Source organism: Aedes albopictus, chromosome 2 (genome assembly GCF_035046485.1).
Source record: "Aedes albopictus strain Foshan chromosome 2, AalbF5, whole genome shotgun sequence".
NCBI classification, from domain to species: Eukaryota; Metazoa; Arthropoda; class Insecta; order Diptera; family Culicidae; genus Aedes; species Aedes albopictus.
The window spans coordinates 36,524,918-36,552,844 of NC_085137.1; the positions used below are offsets into that span (position 1 = coordinate 36,524,918).

Below are 27,927 nucleotides of genomic sequence, written 5' to 3' on the forward strand. Positions count from 1 at the left end.
TGAATGCCTGAAGCAAGGTCTTAATATTTTTTTTTTATCTGTATTAACGAGATTTTTAGCCCTAGACTAGTTCTTATCGGGATCCACGCTTTACTTCCCTTCCGAAGGAAGAACTCACATTTAGTGAGTTTGTCGGGAGTGGGATTCGATCCCAGGTCCTCGGCGTGATAGTCAAGTGTTCTAACCATCACACTAGGTCCGCTCCAGGTCTTAATAATTCCAAAGCAGTGTCTGAAGGTACACCAGGAAGAATCATTGGGTGAACTCTTGGAAGAAATTTCCGAAAATTCATAGAAAAACCTCTGTAGAAAATCACGGAGTTCTTTCTGAAGAAACCACAGGAACAATTTTCAAAAGAATTCTTTCAGGAATTTCTAAACGAGTTTCTGGAAGATTTGTGTGTCAATCGTTATGGAAATTTCTAAAAACAAATGATGGATTTCTGAAGAAATCTGTACTGAAATAGCTAAAGAAGTCTCCAGAGGCATTTCGGAAGAAATTGCAGAAGGAATTCATAAAGAAATCTGGGTTACGTGCGAAAGGCTGAAACACGAAAGGCTGAAATAACAAAAGGCTGAATTACGAAAGGCTGAATCACAAAAGGCTGAAAATGTCAAAAGGCTGAAATAATGATTCGACTAGTTTTCCAACGGTGAGCCTAAAGGCAGTCATGCGGGCCTAAAGGCAACACTAACATCATAGACAAACAGACATAACACTCTAATTAATCATAGCGTTCACTGATATAATGATCTTTATGAAAATTTGCTAGTTGGCCGACCACTCAGCCCTGACACTTGCATTGGTTTTGCTTGAATTTGACATTTGACGCACACTACCGCTCATTGATTGATGGTTCTTTGGAGGAACATGCTTCCGTTACTATGTTCGAAATCGGAAAGCGTTAGGACTGTTTTTCCGCGCTAAAGTATGCATTATTGATCACCTACATAACTATGACAGTATTTCTCCAAGCATAGATTTAAAAGAAGGAAAAATCTCTGATCATATTGTTGGCAGCTGTAATGGCAATCAATCTCCATAACAGCATGACTCGAAAGAATAGCTCATGCTCAAAGAAGGAAAAATCTCCGATTGAAATACCATCAGTCATTTTTTGTGTTAGTTGTTATGCATCATTAGCCTCTTCACTAAGCATATTCTATGACTAAAACTCGTATATGTAGTCGATCTGGTTAGCGAACGGGTAGTCATGTTGAGGGTGAAGGGTTCGATTCTCCCTTGGCCCAGAAACTTTTTGTAATAGAAAATTCCTTAACAACCGCGGGCAAAAAGTATCTTCCTGCCTGTCACACGATATACAAATGCATAGTGGTCATTGGCAGAGAAGGCTCTCAATTAAAACCTGTTGAATTGCGTATAGAAACTGAAAGCAGGCTTTATCTCAGTTGGGACGTTACGCCAGGAAAAAAAAGAAGAAGAAGTACTATAACTAATTTCCTGCATTTTTGCAATTTCAGCCTTTTGAAATTCAGCCTTATGTCACTTTCAGCCTTTCGTGTTCAGCCTTTTGTGCATTCAGCCTTTTGAAATTCAGGCTTATTCGCTCGATTAACGGCTACGCAGACTTGGGATTTCAAAAATGAGTTGTTTTATTCACCCGACGTTTCGACACTCGTTTTTTAAATCCCAAGACTGCGTAGCCGTTAATCGAGAGAGTCGACCATACAGTCGAATTACAATAGAAAAAATTCAGCCTTATGTTAGCATCCCAGAAATCTTTGGCCAAGTTCCTTTAAAAATCGCCAGCTTTAGCCAAGTTCCTTTAAACAGAATCTTTGGAGTTATATTTAATGGAATTGAAGTAAAACTTGTGAAAAAAGCAAACCAAAAGATCATTCCTGTATGAATACCCGAGGAAACCACGTGGAAAACTCGTGGTGGCATTCCTAAAAACTGCAGATTTTAAGAAGAATTTATAAGAATTTCTTACGGGGACTGACTGGATCTATGGAAACTTGGTATTTTTTCGGCTTTCAGTCACAGAAAAAGCGTTGATTATTCTAAATCATTGCAATGATTTAGAATAATCAACGCTTTTTCTGTGACTGAAAGCCGAAAATTTTTTTTAAGAATTCTTGGGAGAATCCAATTCCTAGACGATTTTCTAAAAAAAATCCTGGAGGAATCTATGGCTTTTCCGAAAGAATTAGTTTACTAGGCAAGTTGGCAAAGGAGTACTAGCACGAAATTCTGAAGAAAAAAAAATTGTACGGAGGAAATTTCTGAAAGAATCCCTGGCAAAACTTCTGAATGATTTCCTGGAAATATTTCTGAAGGAATCGCTGGTAAAAACTCTTCTAAAGGATTTTTTGAATATTTTCAGAGGGTATCCCTGGAGAATTGTTTGAACAAATCCTTGCAAGACTTTTTTTAATTCTTGGCAAAATTTCCGAGGAAAATGTTGAAGGAATCTCCAATAGAATCCATTGTAGAATTTTCTTAAGAAACTCTGGAAGAAATTTCGTAGGAACTGTCAAAATCATTCGAAGGTTTGGGAAGGACTTCCTGAAGAACACCCACGGGACGCGGTACGAGAACGGAACAACACGTATTGTTCATACAAACGATTTAAAGGGTTTTTTTTAAATACCTTTTTGTCGACCGGTTTCGGGCTCGATGCAGCCCATCGACGGGACGATGTACGACTTATTACGTTAATTCGTTTGTAAGAACAATACGTTTCGTGTCCGTTCCGAAAAATAAAATCATGCAGGTATTGCGAAGAAATTTATTCACGATTTGGAAAAACTTCTAAAAGAACCAGCGGACGATTTTCTGAAAGGATCTGTGGAGGAAATGTCAATGCAATCATTGCTGCAGTTTCGGAAACAATTCTTGAAAGATTGTCTTAAGGCGCAACTGGAGGCATTTCGTCATTTTTTTGGTTTTTGCTTGTTTATTAAATAACAGAGCAATATTTTCAAAGTTGTTTTTCATTTACATGTAGAGGTACCAAGGTATTCACTATTTTTTTTCCTAGTGTTCTTAAATTTTCCATATACATTCTGAATCAAATTTAAAAAAATGGTACATGTGTATGAAAACCGATTTTGAAAATATTGATCTGTTATATAATGAAAAACCAAAAATCAAAAAAATAAAAATGATAACAGTTTCACCTTTAGGAATTCTTGTTTGATTTCTGGAGGAATCTCTAGAGAAGCTACTGAAGAAATCCCTAGAAGACTTTGTGGACAAAATCCTGGACAAATTTACCAATGAATCACAGAAGAAATTTCTGGAGTAGGCATTTCTGAAATAATCCTAGCAGGATTTTTTATAAAAAAAACCTTTGTGAAGTTTTTGGAGGAATTCGTAGTGCCAGCCCCTCGATCAATTCCGGTAAACAAGAGCTAGATTTAAAATGCACGCTGTTCAAACGTCAGACCTGAGCCTGAACTAGTATAATCATCTTAATTTAGCTGAAAGCCCCCCACCCAAACCATAAAATTGCTCTTCTCATCTTGATGATTCGCGATGAAAATTTTATTGCCTCTCACCGAAAGCCATGGATTTATCCTCGCCTGAAGCATCGTTTACCATTTTCACACCGATAATTACGCAGCCCAGGCCCGCATTCTGCTCCGCAACCCAAGCTGTCTGACTTTTCGAAAGGCGATAAAGCACTGAGCCTCTGTTCCTCCTCCCAAAAACAAGCAACGCGCCGTCCGTGACCACCATCATCGCCGGCTTTGTCCTAGGTCGTAAAACTCGCAAAGCGGAGAGGGCCAGGAAGGCAACGGCGTCGAAAAACCAACATCATGTTGATCACAAATATTTGGAAAATCCGTATCAACCCCGCCCGCCCAGTGGCACGACCCTCCATTCTTCCTCCCTTCGGAGATCCACGTTGACACATTCCTTTAACCTTTCATTATCTCCCCGAGTCGGGCGGTCGTCGGTTTCTTGGGAAAATATTTGTAGGACCCGAAAAAAGGTAAGCGCCTCTGAGATAGAACGGGAGACCGGTCTCAGTCGGTGAGCTTGGATGGAAGAGAAGAAATGTAAACGGTGCATCGATGTTGGTGTTTGTGCCTTTTTTTCCTACTTCTTGTTGTTGATACTAGGTTTGATCTTTCAGCCTGAATATTCCAAGCAGTCTTCTTCGGAGTATTTAAAAAAAAACATGCAAAATGGTTATTGGTAGAGGAAGCTCTCAGTTACTAACTGTAGAAGTTCTCATAGACTACTATGCTGGGAAGCAGACCTTATCCCTTTGGTAACGATACGCCAAGAAGGGCAAGAAGACAATGATGAACTATGCAAAACGTCTAAAAATACCATCAAGCCGTGACAAAATAGGCAATTTTCAATAATAATTGCAGTAATAATTGAATTTCCAAAACTTTTGATTAATGAAATCTAAATTGTATTCATAAAATAGAAAATAATCGTTTATGGACAATGTAAATTTTCTTTTCATGAACCATTCATCAATCCACTGTTACACTGTAGCTTGTTCGGCCTACATTTCTCTTCCTTCTCTACAAGTGTTTACACCACGCTTTCATCAAGTGAATCCTAAAATTACTAGGCTTCCGGTTCGATGGACCTGAGGAGGCACGAGCACGAGGCGAGTACTTGACTTCTTTGTCAAGGGGCAGAATTTCAAACCAGCAAAACAGGGAATGGCTTTGGAATTTCAATGATTTTGTTTTTACTTTACCGGATAAAGATGTGTTTAGAAAATTAAAAATATAAAATTTTGTTGTGATGAGACTCCATATCATTACTAAAACTACTATTTAGTAATGGGTTCTGATACCATGAAAACGTAAAAAAGCTCATTTATTTCCATCTTTATTACATCCCAATAATATACATTGGTGCATTTATTGTATTTTTCCTAGAAAACTACAGTTCAATACCTTTAAATAAAACTCTAATTAATCCAACTAGCGGTGATGGCACCTTTCTCGTGTTGAACAGCAATTTTGAATTTAAGTTTGCCATCTTGGATATTCTGGACGTTATTTTTAGACTCCGGACCGGACATCTTGTATATTTCATGATTTCATGAGCATGAGCATAGATGACCGCACAATTCGTAGTTGCTACTCCGTGATTGACCAGAGTAATCGTAATTGCACAAGGAATCAATGAATAGGGCTTGGGACTAGCTTACTATTCTCAATGTACACAGTTCGAGAGCTCTCAACTTTAATAAGGTTAATAACGGCGCCGGCCACGTCCTTACGGTCATCGAGGATGGAAGGGAATGTTAGTAAGACAAACGTTGTTATAAAGACCGCGAATCGCTGCATCTCCACGTTTGTCTCAGGAAGGATTTTTTTGTTAGTAGGGTAAGGTACATTGTCAGTCCGGGAGTCACCTATGGTTGGTGATATGATTTGACAATGGATCAATATACACAAACCGCCGTTAACAACCGACCACTTTTCAACGCAAGAACTAGCCAAAAAGAAAATTCGATCGCGCGTCTCCACTCCACTAGGGAGCAGAAACCTTTAGTCTATTCCACACAGAAATACACTGAACGCGACTCACTTGTCGGCGCCCGGATTTTTTCCCGACCGGCGAACCCGAACTAACATTTTTCACTCTTTTGTGTAAATGCAAAAAATGAAAGAAAATATTTATTATCAACTAAAAGTGTATTGGAAACTAGCGCCGATGGGAAGCGAAAAATTCGAAATCGACTCAAACCACGGCGCGCCCACCGCACACTCGTCCCGTCGTCGGAGCCCCGCAGAGAGAAGAGAAATAAAAATCGCAAAAATCTAGCAAAGCCAGCGCGCGAAACTTTGTTGCTGCCGAACTACCGCACACTACTCCCATGTACACCCATATTTCAAGATTTCAGAGCCTAAACCTCCGCTTACCAGTTGCCATCTTGAATTTGAAGCCGCCGTATTGGATTTTAGGCCGACATCTTGGATATTCTGGTCGCCATTTTTGCACTCCAGACATCTTCCCAAACCAAATATACCCATATGGCAAATCCACTAAACAACTGCCATCTTGAATTTGGAGCCGCCATATTGAATATAAGGGTGCCACCTTGAATTTTTGGCCAACATAATGGAATTTCTTATGTTGTTTATGTTCAGGGGTCGATCGCATACCAGCTGAGATACTCAAAGCTGACCCCGTAGTATCCGCACAACTACTACATCAATTATTCTGCAACATATGAGAAACCGCGACATTTCCGGCCGACTGGATGCACGGCATCTTAGTAAAGGTACCAAAAAAGGGTGACCTGACTGTATGCGATAATTGGCGGGGCATCATGTTACTGTGTATCGTTCTCAAAGTCCTCTGCAAAGTGATCCTTAACCGGATACAGGAGAAGATTGACGCAACTCTCCGATGGCAGCAAGCAGGATTCCGTGCCGGACGATCCTGTGCGGACCATATTGTCACGCTCCGTATCATTCTGGAGCAAATCAATGAATTCAAAGAATCTCTCTATCTGGTGTTCATTACACGGTGTGTCTGGTAGAACAAATTTATTACAAAAAAATGGGCATCGCTAATTTTTACGCTACGTGAAAGTTGACGCTACCAGCTTTCATTCAAGCCCAACATCGAAATATTCCATCGGGGGAACTTTTCCATACAAAAATTGGGTATGTTTGTTAAGTAGAAATAGGGATTAATTTGGAACCGTGCATTTTGTATGGGGAAAAACAGTATTCTGAAAAAGTTGTTCGGGATCCCTCGGTGGATTTTTTTGAGGGACCCTGCAAATGAAAGCTGAAAGCCTCTATTTTTGAATAGCGAAAAATTTGACGATGCCTATTTTTTTGTTATAAACTTTTTCCATACACACGCCGTGCATTGATTACGAAATAGCTTCCGACCGTCTTAATCACGGAAACTTGTGGCTGTGGGAAGCCCTCAGGGGCTAGGGTCTCCCTGAGAAAATCATCGGCCTCATTGAAGCACAGTACAGGGCATTTCCGTGCAGAGTACTGAACAACGGTGTTTTGTCCGATCCCATCCACCACTACTGTTCCTCATCGTAATCGACGAGATCCTGGTTGGTGCGATTGATCGTGAACCAAATCGTGGATTGCTGTGGCAGCCCATTACCATGGAGTACCTAAATGACTTCGAATTGGCTGACGACGTTGCTCTCCTAGCTCAACGGCGCTCTGATATGCAGCGTTTACACGCTAGTTCGTAAATACCCATTAAACTTAAATACCCATTTTTTGCGTAGGTACCGAGACGATCTTGCACATCGCTCCTCAGAGGCAGGTTTACCATCAATGTCAACAAGACCAAATCGTTGGATGTTAACACGGTCAACCCTCCCAGCTTTGCAGTTGCTGGGCAATCAGTGGAGAATGTTGAACGCTCCCAATATCTTGGTAAAATCCAAGGAGTTCTCGGATCCTCCTTAACTAAGGGTTAACACGCCGTAAACGCCCCTTTACTCTTAAGCTGGTTATATTCCCGTTCGGATTCATTTTTCGATTTGGCAAAACATTTCGAGATATCTACTGTCTGAAAGCATTGTACTGCGCCTTAGTACGTTCGACCTTGGAGTACTCAGCTGTAGTTTGGGCCCCGTTCTACCAGAATGGAATACGGAGAATAGAAAGTGTCCAACGGAAATTTATTTGGTATGCTCTACGTAATCTCCAGTGGAATGACCCCGTCAATCTTCCAAGTTACGTGGATCGCTGCAAGCTAATCCATTTTGACCTTTTGAGTGTTCGCCGAGATGTTGCGAAGGCTTGTTTCGTAAGTGATCTACTTACATCAAACGTTGATTGTCCGGAGCTGCTGAATCAACTGAACGTGGACATCAGAAGGTGCACTCTTCGTTGTAGTAATTTTCTGCGCATTAAGAGCAGTCTTGCAAAATATCAGTCTCAGTGCCTGTTTTTCAGCCGAAAATGAATGACTGCGGCGGTCGTTTTCAGTTCCTCGATGTGAGAACTGACAGAGTCCGAGAGCTCCATTCGTGAGCGGCCCAACAAGGTCAATTCCCAATCATCCACACACTACTCATGCTGATAGGCCATTCGTCTCAAGCGGTGGCTGGTGAGAGTGAGTGCCCTATACTTTACCACAAGTGAAAACACTCAACTACAGAAAACTGAATGGAAATTTAGCCCTGTCAGTTCTCGCTTTCAGCACGCTGCTTACGAGTGTGAGTACCTATTTCATTTCGCTCCCGTGTTGCTGATCGGAAAACAACAATGACAGGAAACCCAAAACGGAGAAAATGAAAATTAAGCAAAATATCGCTATCATAAAGGCCTGTCGAAAAATTGCAGCACTGATTAAGAGGCCATTAGACTGTTTGTTATAATGACAAATATTTGCCATTGTAGTCCGACATCCATCCGAGGTTGCCATGATTAACGTTGTGTTGGTCATTTGTTGGGCTTGTTTGGCCAAATATTTGTCATGTTTAACCCTCTAATACCCAACCCCGCCTTTAGACGGGGTATAGTTTGAGCATTTTTGTAATTTTTGCGTCGTGTAAAATTAAAATTTTTATATTTTTGGTTGATATTTCGGACTGTTTTGTATATCTCAAAATGATTTTTGGTGTATTTGAAAACGTATTTACATTTTTTTAAAATCATCGAAAAATTGATGTTTTAGTCACCTTTTAGAAGTCATTGTTTATTTTGTTCTGAATCGCTACATTCAACCTATTTTAACTTTTTCCCAAATCATTCTATCCTAGTTTAATAGTTTATGGGAATCGAATACACTCTAAAATTATTTTCCTTAAAATTACACGGAAAATAAAATTTCCTATGAAAAAAAATAAATAAAAATATTTCAACAGTCATCATAAAATCTCAAAATGTTTTCGTCTCAAAATATCCGTACCCCAAACAGGATTCCAGGAAAAATATAAAAATGTGGGGACGTTCAAAAATAAAAATTAGAAAAATCAAAAACTGAAATTCACGAAATCGAGAATTAAAAAGAATCATCTGCCAAAACATGTTTAGCAGGGATGTTTTCGATCACCTGGCAATCGTTTGACTCATTTGTCCATAACTGTTCAGAAACCTAATATTGTAATATGGTTTTCGACAAAATTTTAGATTATTATTTTTCCTACAATTATCATCAAAGACGCCATATTCTAACTCTTATATATACGGCGCTAGAGTGCTAGTACCACCTACTCATACTAAACGATCGAAAAATCCGATTGTTGGGGGCATCTACACATTTTGAAAGCAGAATTTCTGTACTGCAGCTTCAAAGCTGTAATATTTATTTAATTATTTATAAACAAACCGTAACAATGACATTTTCAAACTTACATTAAGTGTATAATTCCGCAATTCACAACGGCTAGACCTTCCAACCTTCATAACAGTATATATGTTTTCTAATGCCTCTAATTCGTTCATACAGTGTTGCCAGTTTCACATAATTCACCACAACAATCTCCCACCCGTGAAACTGGTATTAACATAATGAGTCACAAGCCTAGACCTATCTTATTCGACGCATAGCGAAGCAAATTCAATTTATAGATATCCTGACCATGGTCCTGACAAATAAAATGTACGATACAAAAAAAAACTATAATTGAAATAGGAGAATGTTGTACAACTGCACAATTGCATCGAATCGTATATTCGATTTATTCCCCCAGGGTCATAAACTACGAACACTGTCGGTAACGACATGTTTAACACATCACTTACTGAACTCTGGTCCCAGGCAACAGATTTGCCACATTTGTTGTATGCAAGTTTGCATTCTACCTTTGCTTTTGCCATTTGATTCGTACTCATCCTCACTTCATAGGGATAAAGATATAAACGAAAACAGTTGATCACATTCTTCTTTTCACTTAGCACTACACTCAGCGAAGTAAACTACCGAAATTCATCAAAATACCTTTTGAAATTTAGCCATAACTGTAAAGTATGGATACCATAAGAATACATTATGAAAATTTAACATGCTTGTTATGACCTAATTACATAAGATAAACTTATGAAAAGAGCAGAAAAATCGTAAAATGATGCAGACTGGTATCGATCCATGAACGTCGAAATCACTGAGCTCGTTCCCAACCCACGCGGCTATCGACGCTTGAGAATATCGTGGTGCTAAATGTGTATAAAAGCCAAACTGTGTATTGATTTTGTATCATAAACCGACCTTATAAAATTCAATCTAGCCGTTATGAATCGTTTCAAGACCATTTCATAACTTAGACCTTATGATAATCTTAGGTTTATTTGCCTGAGTGTATGTGTTCTTTGCGTGAACCGTAAACAGCATTAACACAGTGTTTGGGAAAAATATTGTTTGATCGTAGTTTACAGGCTTGTTGACGGGTAATTGCTCTGAATTGATGTTCAGTGGAATCTGATGGTGATAAGCTTGCATCTGCAGCTGGTAGTAGTTCACTTTTTGAACTTTTTTCAGCATCTTCTGCAGCAAATTGGTTAATCACTTCCATTCTTCTGATCGCAAACTCCAATTTTATTTTCTTTGCGGCCCTTTTATATTCTTCATTGATTTCCGCTAATTCTCGCTGATACTTTTCTTCCATACGCCTTTCTTTTTCCTCATACTCTTCGCGCCAATTTCTCCCCTGCTCTTCAAGCAATGGGAGGCTACGAATTGTACTGGCCATGGCTTGGAAGCTATTCTATTCTGTATATGTACTTAATCTTTGAAGCTTGTTAGGATATTGTCGCCATCGGAACTGAAACAACTTATCGATAGCAGCTTTCGTTTTACGCAGCTTCAATGCTGTAAATTTATTACTTATTACTAATTAAATATGTACATAATTGATAAACTTATATTGCAGTATCGGTTCCTATTTTTGAGTAGACAATACTCCTAACCGTCTTGCTTAACTCACTGTTAACCACTGCCAAAGCTCTTCAAAACAATCTACAACTTCGGTCATACTACACATTTAATTCTGGGTTGCCAGTTCCACTAACGACTAGCGTATTGCAAACGTACGCAACACCGATCGTTTAGTATGAGTGGTTGGTACTAACACTTTTACGATGTAAATATTAGTGTTGGAATAGGGCGTTCTTGATGATATTGTAAGTAAAACACTAATCTACAACTTTGTCGAACACAACATTTCAAAATAATGCTTCTGAACTGAATTATGAGCAAATGAGTCAAAAGAATGCCAGGTGATCGAAAACATCCTTGATGTTTAAATCGATTTTAGATGTCGAAAAATGATATTTAGTTCAAAATAAAAAAATTGGGTATTAGAGGGTTAATAAGACATTTATTAGATCTTCGACAAACTATGGGATGAATGAACCTGTTAGGAGTATGTGTCGGGTATTTGTTATTTGTTTTTCTAGTTTTGATTTCCATTTAAGTAGAGCTAAGATACGAGACAATTTTTTGCGTGCACTATCTGTTTAATGTAAAATGATTGTTCTTTTTGTTTGTAGTTGATTAAGATTTGTCATTGGGGTGTTTTAACCTGTTGACATTGTAACAATTAAATAAAATAAATAAATAATATGATAAATAAATAAACCATCTAATCCCTCAGAAAAATCTGGTTAACCCTAGAAATCTAGCTAACTTTTTGAAGAGATTCTTAGATAAACCATGCTGGAAGAATTCATCATGAAATTCCTAAATAACTGTATGAAAACATGCTTTTAGGAATTCCTGTTTAAATCTCCAAGGCATTTCTGGACAAATTCCTTATGGCATGGTGGTCCCCTTATGGGGAATTTAATATTATTCTCTGCTGAAATTCTTGGAAGAATACATAGAGTATTCCGCTACAGGAGTTCCTGCATAAAATATTTGGTAGTCTGAGATTCTTGGAGGAGCCACAAGCGAAACCCATCGAGGAAGCCCTAGAAGTACTACCAAATAAATCCCTCGTGCAATATCTATAGAAATCTTTGGTTACATTATTAGATCAATCGATTGATTAATTTCTTGATGAATCGTTGAATGGAATGCTACACGAATCTCTGGGCGTATCCTAGGAAGAATTCATAGATTATTCTTTTCTGGAATTCCTGGAACAATTCCATTAAAAAACAAACGCATAACATATATTGGAATGGAAGTTATCCTTAAGATACCAAAGAATAAAACAAATACTTGTAACAATCTTGTACGATGTTTTTTGGTAGAATAGTGTTAAGGTAATAGTTTGTTGCTTTCAGTTCGATTGATAACAAAGTCAACCACGCAATTCGAAGACCCACTTTGCATATAGTACTTAGCTAACTTAAAAATTTTGCCGAAAACTCCAGCCTTAAACCAAATACCTAATTGTCAGATAGTTTTTAACTTTTTTTTATAAAGCTCTTAGGAAACTTATTCAAAAAATTGTGAAACAAATTCTAATAAAATGTATTCACAACAAGTCCCTCGGGAATTTCTTTGGCAATTTCTTTATACATTTCTACGGCAATTTACTTTTTGAAAATTCCATTCATTTTTATTTCGAAAATCTTATTGGAAGCTTCTACGGATGTTTTTTTTACATTGACTAATTTTGCACCAGGGTGATCCAAAAAAAGTTTTTAAACTAAAAAACATCACAAAATCATAAATTTTGAATCAGTCGGTCGATATGATGAAACTCCTTTTTTGTTCGAATGTATTAGTTTTTTTCGCGTTTTCATGGCCTCAGGACAAAAGAGGTATACTGTTTTTATATTTTTATCAGAAAATTTGACGAAACATATTTAAAAATCAATGATTTTTTTAGTTTTTTAGATATAAGTTTAAAAAAATGAAACCCCATATGTTTTACATAAGCTTCTCCAAAATTGTGTTTTACTGCATCCTCATTGAACTACGCACTGCATTGGATGTTAGACTAATATCTGATGGTATCAAAAACTGATACAAAATATGTACGTGGAATAAATGAAATGAAAAAATTTTTCGATAAACTTATTTCTAAAATACCTTAACACTTAATGTGTGTAAAAATCTGTAGAGAAACTTCGAAAAATTGGAAACATTTTCCCGGAATGTTCTCTAAATAAACCTGTTTTAATTGACACAAAATTAAAAAAAAATCTTGATATTTCTCAATAAATTTATAGAAAAAAGATAATAATAACAGCTGATTCTAACATTTCAAATGGGCGCAACTGTTTTCCGAAAAAGAGCCTTCCGTTACATCTCTGAAACAGAATTTCATCTCCGTCGTGCAATTTATCTCCGGTTAAAAATAATACACACAAATTCGAAAAAAAATATTTTTCATAGAAAAAATCAAAACATTTTATAAAGGAATTAGGAGTGAAAGCTATATTTATTAATAAAAGTTCCATACGCTTAAAATAGAGTGCATAATAAATCATAATTTTTATTTATACTTTATTTTTAGGCATTGAGAAGTGTCAAAAAAGCAATAAATAAATCAATTCTTGTAATAAAAAAAAACTTTTCTCTACAAAGCAGTATGTATTTTTCAAAAATAAGTATATCAATGCATGGATGTTTCCGTCTTAAAATATAAAAATGAGTTGCAATTTCTTTGAGGCCACATAATTCACGAGCGGGTGAACCGATCAGCATGATTTTTCCACGTTAAAATTTATAAAATTTGTCAAATAAGTGAAGCAAAGCAAAGCAAACATAACCGTGCACATCGTAATTGGTACTCCGTGATTGACCAGAACAATCGAAGTTGCACAGAGAACCAATGAATGTTGCTTGGGACTAGCTACCCACTCTCAATGTGCACAATTCAAGAGTTCAATATTTTAAAGTCAATAACGGCGCCGGCCACGTCCTTACGGTCATCGGGAAAGGGGAAGCTCACAAAAGTTATCGCACGCCTCTGATTCCGCAATTAATACTCGCGTTCCCATCTCCCTACCGAGAAAAACGACCCACTCACGAAAATAGTCGCGCGTTTCTCACAGTATTGAACTTAGAGTATACGGAGAATAAACTTTCGAACTTCAATAGCTATTTTTGAATTATGTATTTCAGAGCCGTAGCGTGGTCCCATGGCGCCCTTGGCAAGCATTCAGATTGGTGCCCTACGACAATTGAACATTTTCAATTAACAAAAAAAATGAGGTAATTCATTTTCTTTTTTCAAAATTTCTTTATTTGGACTTTGGTGTTTCGAAGAACCAAATCGCACTTTTTTTTAATTTTCTGTATTTTTTTTTCACTTGATAGAGTACCAGTGGTTTTCAGGGATCCTCAAACGATTTTCGATTATTTATTCAATTGGTTTTAACCAAATTTTCCATTAACTTAACGAAAGGTTTCTTCTGAAGATCCATCAAAATATATCTTGGAAAATTGTTGAAAAGTGTTTTCAATAAACATTAGACGAATCATGGACATGGAGAAATAACAGAAGGAAATCCTGAAGAAATCTCTATATGGCTTTTATTGAAATCTCTGGAAAAAATCCTGCTGAATCACTGAATGAAATTATTTTTCCATTGGAATTTATGGAAACATTCTTGCAAGAATTCCTGGAGCAGTTCCTGAAGAAATGCCTGAAGGGTTTCATGTAAAAAGTGGAAAACCATTGGAAGAATTTCTGAAAAGATAATTTTTTGAAGGAATTCCTGAAAAAGTTTCTTAAGGAATCTTTTTATGGAGAAGGCTTTATGAAGACATACCTCTTCTTCTTCTTCTTCTTCTTTGTGGCTCTACGTCGCCACTGGGACTTGGCCGGCTTCGCTTCAACTTAGTGTTCTTTGAGCACTTCCACAGTTATTAATTGAAGGGCTTTCTTTGCCTGACATTGCATGAATTTGTATATTGTGAGGCAAGGACAATGATACACTACATATGCCCAGGGAGTCGAGAAAATTTTCCCGACCGGAAAGAGAATCGAACCCGCCGTCTCCGGATTGGCGATCCATTGCCTTAACCACTAGGCTAACTGAAGACATACCTAGAGGAATCCAATGGCAATATCTCTAATGAACATGAACCAATTTCGAAAGGGACCATTGAAAGGTTCTCTAAGAAATATGCAAGATTTCTTTTTTCTAAAGGGATCAGTAAAAGTCTTTGGAAACTGGTCGAATTTCTAAAAAAATCTATATACCGTCGAGCGGGGTGACATTGGGCCACTATTCCGCACGTTTATAAAACGACGGGAATGCATATTGTGTGCTAAACTACTAGAATACATAATTCTAAGATACGTTTCATCAACCATCGGATTCTCTGACTTATATTGAATCCGTGGGATCGATGGACCAATGTGACCCTCTAGGCCCAATGTCACAGAATTTCTAAAGGAATTCTCAGAGACATTTATGAAGGAGTCGCTGGAGAGATTTCTAAACGTATCTGCAGGAGTTTCTAAAGGAATCCTTAGCAGATTGATAATCTTAATCCGTAATTCTTAAAGATATTTTTGTAGGAATATCTACAAGAATTTCAGAAGGAATCTTTATAAAATTTCTTTAGAAATTCATTGAAGATTATCCAGGAGAAACCCAGGAAAAATAGTGAAATAAGTATTGAGAAATATAAGTATCAAGCACTAGAATAATTTTTAAAGGAATCTGTGGAGGAATTTCTGAAGGTGTACTTGAAGAAAATTATCTCTAAAAAGATGTTTTGAAAGAATATCTGCAGAAGTTTTTTTCTATGTTTTGTGAAAAGTAATCTTATAAAATCCTTGGAGAAACATCCGGAAGAATCTTTCAAATAATTTCTCAATAATTTCTTAAATAACTTTCTGATAGCCTCCCAGAAGAAACTTCTAAGAGAATCCTTCGAGAAATTTCGTGATAGATCTCCAGAAGATTTTCTGATTTGGTTTTTTTTTTCAGAGGATTCCTGAAGGAGTTTCCAAAAGAATTTCAGAAGAAATTTTTTGAAATTTTTTCAAAGAAATCCCTAGAAGAATTTCTGAAAACGTTTTTAAAAGACTTTTTGAAAGAAACCTAGCAAGAAATTCTGAAGAAAGATCTGATGAAATTTATTGGGAGTTCCTAAAATGTTTAATTTGTTTTCAGGAAATAAACATAAAAACTCACTGATAGTTTTTTAGGTAGTCTTAGATACTTTGAACAGTGAAATCTTGATAACATTTACTTTGTTTGCTTTTAGCCTTATGCCTTTTTGGCGCCCCTCCGAGGCAGGCGCCCTTGGCGGGGGCCAACCGGACGCTACGGCTCTGTGTTTTTTTACTAAGAGTAGCCCCACAGGTATCACTGTGATCGACAGCCGTTGTGGTAATTAGGCCATTTTTTTTTAATTAGCTCAATGTTTGTTGCGAACTGCAATTACTTTCTTCTAACATTTCTATCGCTTCAATATTAAGCCAGCATCAGAGCTACAAGATTAATTTGCAAATATTACCAGACTCTAGGAGTCTTCATGAAAACGCATTGGCGAAACTCTTTCTAGGAAGTAAAGAAAAAAATCGGAATGATCTCACCCAGTTCCATGTCGTCAGACTCCTTCAATATTCTGCAATACAGCTGCCCCAAACACGCGTCATTTTTCAGTTTTTCCTTCGAACAATGCAACGCGACCGAGGTTCCCATCGCAACTGCCCGAAAAACGCGTTACTTTTCGTTTTTTCCGCTCTATAAAATTTGTCAGATAAGTAAAACAGTAAAAGTCTTGAAATGTTTTCAGCTTGAAAGAACTTTAACACAATGGCAAGAAAAACAATGGTGAAGCAATGAACTCAAAAGTTGACAAACCACTACAACAGGAACTCAACGTTGGCCTGGACAACCGATAATAAAATAAATAAAAAAAAAACAAAAAAAGGGAAAATTCAGGAATTTTATCCACCAGAAGTTTAACAAAATCGAAAGCACCTCCATTAAATTCACTTATATTTCTTGAAAAATGGGGAATGCATTTTCCACAACTAGATTTTGTTCCAGAGATTCCAGAAGACTTGAGGTTTGGATCACAAAGAGACCTCTCTCGCTTATTAACGTTCTTTTTTGTAACGCTTGGTATATACTTTCTATAGAATTTTTGGAAGTGAACTTTTAACAATAACAACAATAATACAATTCTAATTCTGTTCTATGTTCAAGTGAGCCATGTAAAAAGCTTAAAATAAAAATATCCAGCAACCAGTTTTGTTTTCTTTATTAGTTTCTAGTCATGTACGAATTTCAGTAAAAGTTTGTTACAAAATCTCCTATCTGATGTTTTCAATTTTGTTTTTCGAAAAACTGAGGTTGGATAATAATTTTTCAAGATAGATTAAGTATTATATTGAGCTAACCCTACTAACCCCGATGCTAACGCTGTATGAATTGCCTGTTTCCCATTCCCATTTTGCGCTTTTACTGTTCACTTACTTGGGTAACTTCCTTTCCATTCCACCATTGGAAATGTTTATCCCTCACTAAGATGATCATTGAAAATTCGAGATTTACTTATGTTATTCCGTATAAATAAATATCCATAAAACTTGTGTTAGCGGCATGATGAGCACGAGTATTCATCAAACTGAGGATTAGGAGTGCTGTATACCCGATCGGTTAAGAAACATTTCGTAAAAGAATTTCCCTTGACTTTCTTGGGCATATAAGAACTTTGTACTTGTCATCATACGATACAAACATGCAAAATAGCCACTGACAGTCGAAGCTCTTAGTTAATAATTATCTAAGCTGAGACTTAGTTCTTGATTAGATGTCACAAAAAGATGAAGAAGATGAGCAATACCAGAAACTGCAGATTTCAGCCGACAAAACTGTCAACCGTGCTGGATTTTTTTGTCATACACAAAAACCTAAAATGAGTTTTCAAATTATTGAGAAACCATATTAGACGAAATTCTGTACTGATCTGTTTCAGTTTTTGCGAAACATTATTTTCTGCGTATAAATATACTTCACATTTCTACCCAATGAACCGTATAACCTGTAATCCATTGGCATTGAACGCAATAAAAATGAAAATTTATGCACAGTTTCACAGAGCAAATGAGTATATCTACTTGAATTTTCAAAGCTGAGTGCAGAAAAATCTAAATGTATACACTAAGCATCGTTCTCCTCCGGGATCCTGTCAATCAAGTATAGGACGTATGGTACCGGAAAAATGATACCAATACCTCCCTCTCTCCCTCCGCATGGAATGCTCAATCAATCGAAACATTATAAATTTTATGTACCAGTGCTCTCAATCACAGCTTCCAGGTACCGAGCTGACTTGCTTTCGTTGCTCCCGTCTCGAATCAATACGTATCAGCTCTGGATGCACCACCACTTCTGTTGTATCAGCTTTAAACTTCTATTCGGCTTCCAACTTCCGACACTGAAGCACAACTAACACCGAAATATATTAAGTGCAACATCCGGCTTTAAATGAACAGCTGAGAGATATTTTTCGGCGATTGTTTTCACGAATGGTTTTACTACGCTTGTGTAATAATCTGCCTACCCGGTTTTCAATCGATGGGAAACTTTGCTCGTTTTTCACTGCCAACGGCGCACATGCAAGCATCAGACCTAGACACTAGTACATACGTGGATATAGAGCACTATTTGTACGTATTCACAGCACTGTGCATCCTTTTGTTGCACCAAATAGCAGTGGCAGCACTACAGATGCACTCTTCAGCTCCACCGCATCGCATTCCTCCGCACACAGAACAAGCGTTGCAATAACTCTTCGCCTAAACTGCACTGAATCATGTTCACTGAACTCATAAATCACGGCCAATTTCCTGTTGCACCTCGGAATGCTCTCTCACTCTTACTCGGCTCTGGCATTCAAGTTCTGCTGCAGAATTACACGGTGGCCCCAGCAAACAGCAGAACCGGCATTAGGCCTTTCGGAAAATCTCGGTTTCGTGTTCCGCATCACACCGATAAGCAAATTACCGAATAACCGACGATTGACGGTTATGCGTGAGCGCTGTATTTCCCACGTTCAAGCTTCTTCCCTCGAACAGCATCCACGACGGTTACACGGTTGTTATCATTATCATCATTACGGTTACTAGAACAACCCTTCGTCATTATTCGACATCTTCTGCTGCTTCCCACTGTTGGATGGTATAATCATATCATCCACGCTCCACTGAGCTCACCACCCCATGTTTCGTTGGAAGCTCTTCATCGCGTCAGCTAGGGTTTGCCCTCTTCTCTTCAACAGCTTTAATCAGATTATGTTTTCATTATCGAATTATTTATTCACCACCCGATGGATCTCCGGAAGACAATGGCGAAACCAGAAGTAGCAAAGTTCGGCTCGGTACTTCTTCGAAGTCCCTCAGGTGGAATGACAGCGATCTGTCTGTTATCGTTCAGCACTTCAGCATCTCTTGGAAACTTTAGCTACCAGGGAACGTTCGTCCAAACAACCGTTGAATAATTGAGACGCATCCCGCACAGCTACACCGTTCAACCGCACAAATCACATCACTGATCCAGTTTTCAACCACCTGCCCGAGGGACCCTCCAACCGCACACAGATCTAGGTTATTGGGAAGCGAACCGTCGACCAAACCGTCGTCGTCGTCGTCGTTGTCGTCAGCCTGGAGAACCGCGCGCGCGAATACTACGCAAACGTCCCGTTTGAAGGCGCCAGAAGAACTAACCTGGCCGTTGTTGCTGACGGCGACATCGCATCGTCGGCACGAACGGTCGCAGTGTGTACTGTAGGTTAAGGTTGCATACCGTCGTCGTTCGGCAGCATCTCATCGTCGTCAGCAGCAGGCCAGCTTCCGAAAGGATATCATGTGGGGGGACCCAGCAGCTGCCGAGCAACCGAGCCGGAGATGTGATTGCCGATGTCGTGGCGATTCCAGTCGGTGGTCGCTCACGTGGGATGCGAAGGGATGGATAGTGCGCATGTCCGAGGTGTACCGAAATCCTGCTGCCGAAGTGTTTGGAGGGGTAAAATGCTGGGATGTGGAACTCACCCGCAGAAAGGATGCAGTTATTAGGGTTGAGTGGATCGTGGGAGTTCAATTCTGGGAAAATTGTTGTTATTAATATGGAGGAGTGTTGCCGACTAGCATATATGGATATCATATAAACCCCACAGAAAATGACAGATAAGACTTCAATAATCGCGCAAATTCAACATGTTATCAATTGTTGGCTTCACTAATTCTCTGCATACCCTTCAGCAAGTTCAGCTTATGAGAATTTTTTTTTTCTTTAAATGTACACCAGCTTTCCACATTGCGATGATTAGCTCAGCATGAATGGAATATTGCCTTCCTCTTGCATTATACATTATGTGCAAATGGAGTTTCCCTGATGTAGTCAACAGGTTTTGGTTCAAAGGAACGTATTGGTGGAAATGTTATGAGAACCTCACAATAACAATTTTAGGTGTTTTAGCAGAGTTTGGTATGGATGTAGTACTTGTTGGTTTTACAGTGAAAATAACCGAAGAAGAAGATTTGATACATTATGAAGTTATCGAACAAATGGAACATATAATAACAGGAAATGTTACTAGTTTGTTATTCAATAACTATGGAATAACAAATACAGCCCTTGAAATTTTAGTTATGCTTTCATTACACAGCGCAACATTTTTTGTCTCAAGAGCAAACTTATGTGTCTCCGAAGGATTTTGGACCGCTGAATCCGAATCCGGGCTCAAATTTGCTCCAACACGTCACAATTTTGAGCTATACCTCAATTTATAGGGCAAAATATGCGATTTTGGGCTTTTTTGACTGCAAGCCATTAAGCATGGAAATATATTTTTTAAGCAATCAAAGGATAAATTGGTCAATTAACATCTAAATTAACGAATCATGCAAAATATTCGTTTTACCTAATCAAATTTGCTAGATTTAAGCATTTTATGTTAGTATGAAAACTTGAATGCAACTATTGGAGGGTGACTTGTATGGGAAATATCGTACCTAACATAAATCGCTTAAAACTATCAAATTCGATTTCGTAAAATGAAATAGTTTGCATGACTCGTTAATTTAGATGTTAATTGACCAATTAAACTTTTGATTGCTTAAAAAAATATTTCCTTGCTTAATGGCTTACAAGCCCGAAATCGCATATTTTGCCCTATAAATTGAGGTTTAGCTTAAAATTGTGACGTGTTAGAACAAATCTGAGCCTGGATTCGGATTCAGCGGTCCAAAATCCTTCGGAGACACATAAGTTTGCTCTTGAGACAGACAAAAGCAAGAAAGATCTTTACGACTGTAGCACTCAGCAATTTTAGGGATTTTCGGCCTTTTCAGTCGGTAAAATCAGCGAAAACTATTTTACCTCTACATCCGACGGTTTCGGTTGCTTTATTCAACCTTTTTCAAGGACTAGAGGTCTGTTCCGTTGTTAAGAGGGGGGAGGGGAGGTGTTCTATACACGGTTGTCCACATCTAGGAATGGCGGCCCACTTCGGTGTGCTCGTAGCAATATTTCTTGGCGACACTGTAACCGGTTTTTGGAGCTTTATCTGTGAGCTTGAACTAACTTTGTCTCGATCGGATAATCGTGATAATCGGTCTCCTACGCTTTATCGAGCCACAACACCGACCGCAGAGAGGAAACTCTTTTAAACCTCTCTGTGGTGGACTGCTGTGTACTGCAAATGCCATTGGTGCTGTCTTTTGGTGCGTCCGTTCGTATCCACTATCGTCTATCAACTGAATTGAATCCACAATGCGCAGTTCTTTTTGTATGTTCGCTTTTGTTGTTCATTCTAGCTTTCCACTGAGTCGGCCAATCAGAAGGCGCATATGTTTTGCTTCAATCATTCTCTTCTCTATCTCTATTACTACACTCATCAAGACTGAATTTTTAACAAGGCCGTAACTGGTATTCGAATAGCTCGTATCTGTCAAAGGATATCAGGATCCGTAGAGACGCGGACCAGAGATTCTAGGCATTTTCGGAAAATTTTAACCAACAGAAACAATACTTGAAGATACGTATTCTAGGTACATTATTATTTTAGGTATAAATACATACATTTTAGGTATATTCTAGGTATGTATATAAATTGGTACCTGTCTTGCTATAAAAAGACTGCATGTCGATGAGAAGTTGTGAAGACACGCTTTACCGAGTACGTTTAATATTCTAAATTGATATATCAAGTGCCAAAACAATAAAAAAGTGTGATGCAGGTATTGGGAATCCTAATTGCACTCCATACAGTAAACTGAAAGGCTTATCGGCATCAGTTATTGAAAAAATAAACTCGCTGGGATATAAGCACCAGCTGAATGAAGGAATGCGTACTTCTGATTCCTGTCGACTAGTGATGGAGGTATAAAAGGAGCCCAAAATTAAAAAAGCAGCGGACCGGAGTGAAAACAAGCAGCGAAGATGAGGATCCACGGCCTTCCAATATGAATGAATTTAATACCATCGCTCCGATGTTGCATATTTCACCTATTTCATATGCCAGCTAGAAAAATATCGGAAGAATTTAATGCACCTCGTTACATGGTCAAGCAAATGAAAAAACTTGTTGCTGAAGAAGGCATTCTCTGCACCACGGAAGCCAGACGTGGGCATGGAATAAATGAAACTACTAAGCTGAAGGTGATAAATTTTTATGATAGCGATGACATAAGTACAGCTATGCCAGGCACAAACGATTTTGTTTCAGAGCTGCAAAATGGTCGTAAGGAACGAGTGCAAAAACGCCTTTTTTATGATGTCTTTGTCGGAAGCTGACAACATTTTCAAGAATCGTGTCAACATATTAAAGTTGGGTTCACTGTATTCACTCAGTTAAGGCCTGAGCATTGTGTTCTGCTTGATAAAACAGGCACTCACAATGTGTGCGTTTGCACCATTCATGAAAATGTAAATTTCATGCATAATTGCGTAAAAATGGTATCACTTTCAGAAATTTTTGAAAACATGATGTGTGATCCTTCTATATGGACTACAAAATGTTTTTTCCGTACTTGCAAAGATTGCCCTTTAACAGATGTTGTAGAAAAAAAACCTCATAACTATGTTAGAAGATAGCGGAAAGGAAGATGATGTTTTGCAGCAGTGGCTAACCACTGATCGCTGTAATTTGGAAACCATTATTAAGCCTGTGGATGAATTTGTATCTTACTTTATAGGAAAAAAAAAAAAGATAAACTTACATGACTTCATTTACAAACAGCAGTCTGCTTTAAAAAAAAACAAAAAGAGTACTTTGGGTTAAAGTGAAATACTTGTTTTGTTGGATTTCTCTGAAAATTATTAAACTTTTTGAAACAGTCGATTAATTTTTCAAAGATTTCATTTACGTCTAATGGTGCTGCAGCGCATTATAAAAATAAGAAAAATTTTGCCAGTCTTTGCAATTTCAAATCAAAGAATGGATTAGAAGCAGAGTGGCACTTTTTTTGCAACATCGCATGGAAAAGGGCCTTGTGATGCCATTGGTGGCACTCTCAAACGAATGGCAAAACGAGCTAGTCTTGCCAAGGATTGTGGCAATACTATTTAAACTCCTCGGGAGCTTTACGAATGGGCAGTTACACAAACAGACAAAAATATCATAAAATTAAATTTATGTTACATATCGAATGAACAATACACAACGACAGCAGAATTTTTTTTTATTCCTGTTCGGGTCGACCAGCTTTTAGATCTATTGTGACATTACCCGTATCCTTAGTGTAGTGCATGTCGCATTACTCAATTGCCATTGAAGGGCAATAAAGTATCGATTTTGATACAGTTTTTGTTTTGCTTTCTTAGAAATTTCTTTCTTTTAGAAACGAAACAAGAGCACTGATAATTGGCCATGCATCGGAAACCTAGCATCACCCTTGTTAACCGCTAAATTCTCCCCAGTAAAAAGAGCCGGGTTTTAACATTAGCAGCAATACCATTCCAATAATGGAACATGTGTTCAGTAATAAGGATTTTAGTATGTTCCTTGCGTACTAGCACTTTCCAGTCTTCGAAGAGTTAGTACATACATGGATCCCTAACCCAATTTGATTTCCTTTGCATTGAGTTTAGCCTCAGATGGTGAGGTTTTTAACTATATGCAAAGTAAAGTTGGTAAACTTAGTTTTATTCAAAGACTGGAAGTCATCACAACACCAGTAGCAAGGACTAAATACAATAATGCCTATAATTATCAGAACACATATTCCAAAATTGAAAAATAGGACGACACTAGATTTCGGTTTGGTAGATCTATCGCCGCAACGCAACCCAAAAAGGCGATCTACCAACGCTACGGGCTCCGTTAAAGATTGAGCACATTTTAAACCCACTCAACCATTCACCCCTCAGCACGGGTCGCCCGACACCTTGGGTTGGGGTTACCTATTTTGTGGACTTTTACCCCCGGAACAGGTGGTCCGTAGTGCTTTTCTAAGCCGGTAGCTACACGGGCAACAGAACAGCAGAAGTTTTTGATGAACTATTCAAAAAAGCAAAAACTATATCCGGCACACAAAAAATTCATTCTTTTGTACCAATCGCTCATACTAAAATCATGGCCAAAACATATTCCAACTCCAAAAGAACCTAAGGTTTTCAAATTGTTCGATTGAATTAATAAAAATATATGAATATTCAACTAGAAATAAGAACAAAGTGTAATGCCACATAAAATTAAAGAAAAAATAAATAAAAATAAATATAAAAAGTTAAAGTTTTTTAATATGCGTTTATCCGAGATCCCCACAATGAAATTATGCGCCTGCTTCTTTGCAATATAAATATAATCTTTATATTGATTAACTGTTTATCACTTCTGACAATTCTACAACAGTCCATAATATATCACATTTATATTATAATTTTGAGTTACATTAATATAAAAGTTAGAGAAAATATACGCCCTTTTCAAATGTTAGTCCAGATAAATGTTAGATTTTTCAAAGTTGATACATCCATAAAGTTTCATTGGTTGACGAGAGGCTTCTGAGGCTATATATGGCTATGTTGGAACGAAACACACTGTAAAATATTCACTCAATGTAGACACAAAAAAAGTTTTTGTAAGAAAAACTTTTTTTTCCATAAATATGTCACAGCAAACATAGGGTTTTTTGCAATATTGATTTTAATTTTAAAAACCTCTTTTTTCAGTGTAGAAAGTAGTTTTATATATATTTTTTTATTTTTTTTTAAACTTCATGGAATTTCACGATACTCCGCCATACAACACTTTTTTGTAGCTCTTGTCATTTTTGAGTTACATCGATTTAAAAAAAATCAATGAAAAAAATAGGCCCTCTTCAAAAGTTACTCTTGAAAAATTTCGAAAAACAAAGTATGCAAAGATGCTTGGAAACACGTATTGTTTATGTCCACCAAGTTTCATTCGATTCTGAGAGGGTGCTGCCAACCGTTGGTCGAGTTGGCGCGAAATTCGTCATATCACAGGCGTGAGTATACTTAATTTCAAGTGGCAAAAGGTTAATGCAAGCATAACAAATTGCAAATGCTCCATAGAAAATCAAAAAGCGCTCCATAAAGAATGATCATATGTTCCATGAAAATGTGCAATGTTACCCATAAATAATTGAAAACGTTCCATACTTTATAAAAAATGTACCGGTAAAACAAAAAAAATCTCGTTAAAAGTGAAATTTTGCACCAATAAATAATACTGAAATGCTCCATAATAAAATACAAATGCTCCATAGAAAAATGCAAACGCTCCATGAAAAATTGAAATTGTACCCATAGAAAATTGAATATTGCTCCATAGAAAAATAAAATTGCACCATAAAAATAGAAATTGCACCATAGAAAATATATGAATGCTCCATAAGTATTAGCAAACTGCACCATATAAAATACAATTTGCTCCATAAAAAATTGAAAATTCTCCATAACTTTAAACATTTGCACCACTAAAGCAATGCAATGTAAAGTAATTCAGCCCTGCCGAATTAAATTATAAGAATATGCTATCTACGGAGGATTTCCAATTTTTCATGGAGCAATTCATATTTTCTATGGTGCAGTTTGATAATACTTATGGTGCAATTCAAATTTTTGATGGTGCAATTTAATTTTTCTATGGAGCAATATTCAATTTTCTATGGGTACAATTTCATTTTTTTATGGAGCGTTTGCATTTTTCTATGGAGCATTTGTATGATATTATGGAGCATTTCAGTATTATTTATTGGTGCAAAATTTCACTTTTAATGAGAAAATTTTATGTTTTACCGGTACATTTTTTATAAAGTATGGAACGTTTTCAATTATTTATGGGTAACATTGCACATTTTCATGGAACATATGTTCTTTCTTAATGGAGCACTTTTTGATTTTCTATGGAGCGTTTCTATTTGTTTATGGGTGCAATAAATAGGCTGCCATTTCAAGTTATAGTTTTGATTGGTGACCATCGTGCCCGTACATTTGAGGGCGTAAGCGTCAGAATGTGGGTTCAATTCCCGCTCCAATTTATGAAAACTTTTCGTCAAAGGGAAAATTCTTCACTGGACCACTTGGTGTTTCGCGCGTTGTCCGGTGTCTCATGTTAGTGTTCGTTCAGTCTGTGCAACCTCTGGTTGAAGACGGTGAAAAGACGCTATTTCAATTGTTCTAATAAAATAAAACTTTTGGAGTCAGGTAGATTGTTTTTTTCTATGGAACACTGGGTCACACCTAAACCTCAAAAATGCACATGCACATATAACAAAAATGTTGTCTGTCAAAATAACCTGAGAAATGTCAAATGTTTAGGTTGTTGGTGTAGTAAAGAACCCCATTAGTTAACATGGGAATTTAGTATTGTTCAGCATGTCTAAAACGCAATGAAGCACCACTGGAGGCCCCTGAAGCTGCTCTGAAACCACTTTTAGATCCCTCTGAAACTCCATCAACCCTTCATTCAACAATCATCATTGAAACTCTCATACAATCCGAAGAAACTCTAAAGAAATGCATTGATCCCCACCTCTAGACTTCTGTAATCATTCTAAAACTGCTTGAAATCCCCCTAAAACCCCCAATACCCACATAAAACTGCTACAAACTCTATTAAATCTCAGGAAACTACACAAAACGCTTCTGAAAACAGAAGCCCCCTTGTTTTTCAATCACGTCCCTTAAATCCTCATGAAACCCTCGCAAATCGTTTCAGTGAAACTAATCAAACCTCCCATGTATCTGGTATCAGGTATCAGTAGATTGACTCCAGAGGCACGTTCTCCTCCTTTTGGGAAATTTGTGCCATCGCCATGAACACGAGCCTATTCATCATTTACCTGAGGGAGAAGGGAAGGAAACAAGGATGGGACAGGGAAAGGACAGGTAAAGAATCATCATACGCGCATAAGCGTACCACAATGGGTTCACATAGCGTCCTGTAATAACGCATAAAGAGAGCCAATAGCTCTATATCATAGCGGGTCAAGAACAACATGGCCTGGCCATTTTAAAGTTGTGTCACATCTCTGATATTCTGCAAATATTAATGCTGCCAAGAAAATATCAAATGCTTTTCAATACTGGCTATGCAAGTACTAGAATAGAATAGAATAGAATAGAATAGAATAAAATAATTCGTAGATTTTTTCCACACTAGATTAAAAAGTAGTTGGTTGTGGTATAGTACTCAAATAAAAAACGGTAATTCAAAATGTAAAATAAAATCATAAGATAAAGAAAAACAAATTAAGAAGTAGAATAATACTAAAGCTGTAAACGGAAGCTAATCTATTAAAATGTAAAAAGAACAGTAATTGTTAAGAGAAATGAAAATAAAATGAATTCTCCGTGGGACACCATCGTAACCTTCACTTGTGAGAAGCAAGCTTTGTTCTAAAGTGGGACAATACACAAAGAAAAATAAAAAGATAAGGGTCAGTTGAAGATGGGAAGATACACATTCGATAGTGATTTGCTTACAATTGTATTGTATTTCAGGCAAAATAGCCTGCGCTGCCAACAGTGCCAACACGGCCCAACACCCATGCTGTGAGTACCACTGATCCATAATATTCACACATCGTGCACAGGCGGTCACTCAAAAATTTCAAATCAAAATACCCCCCACTAGACGACTCACCTATTTTTT

The 27,927-nt window shown here is 37.5% G+C and overlaps 1 protein-coding gene across 1 annotated transcript in view; it reads right to left on the reverse strand.

Moving 5' to 3' along the window:
- Nucleotides 1-19,921, reverse strand: part of LOC109621350 (lachesin) — a 693,807-nt gene extending 673,886 nt beyond the window's left edge. The window contains exon 1 of the mRNA XM_062849468.1: nucleotides 18,098-19,921. The gene's annotated coding sequence lies outside the window, so the exon portion shown is untranslated. The remainder of the gene's footprint in view (nucleotides 1-18,097) is intronic.
- Nucleotides 19,922-27,927: the final 8,006 nt, after the last annotated feature.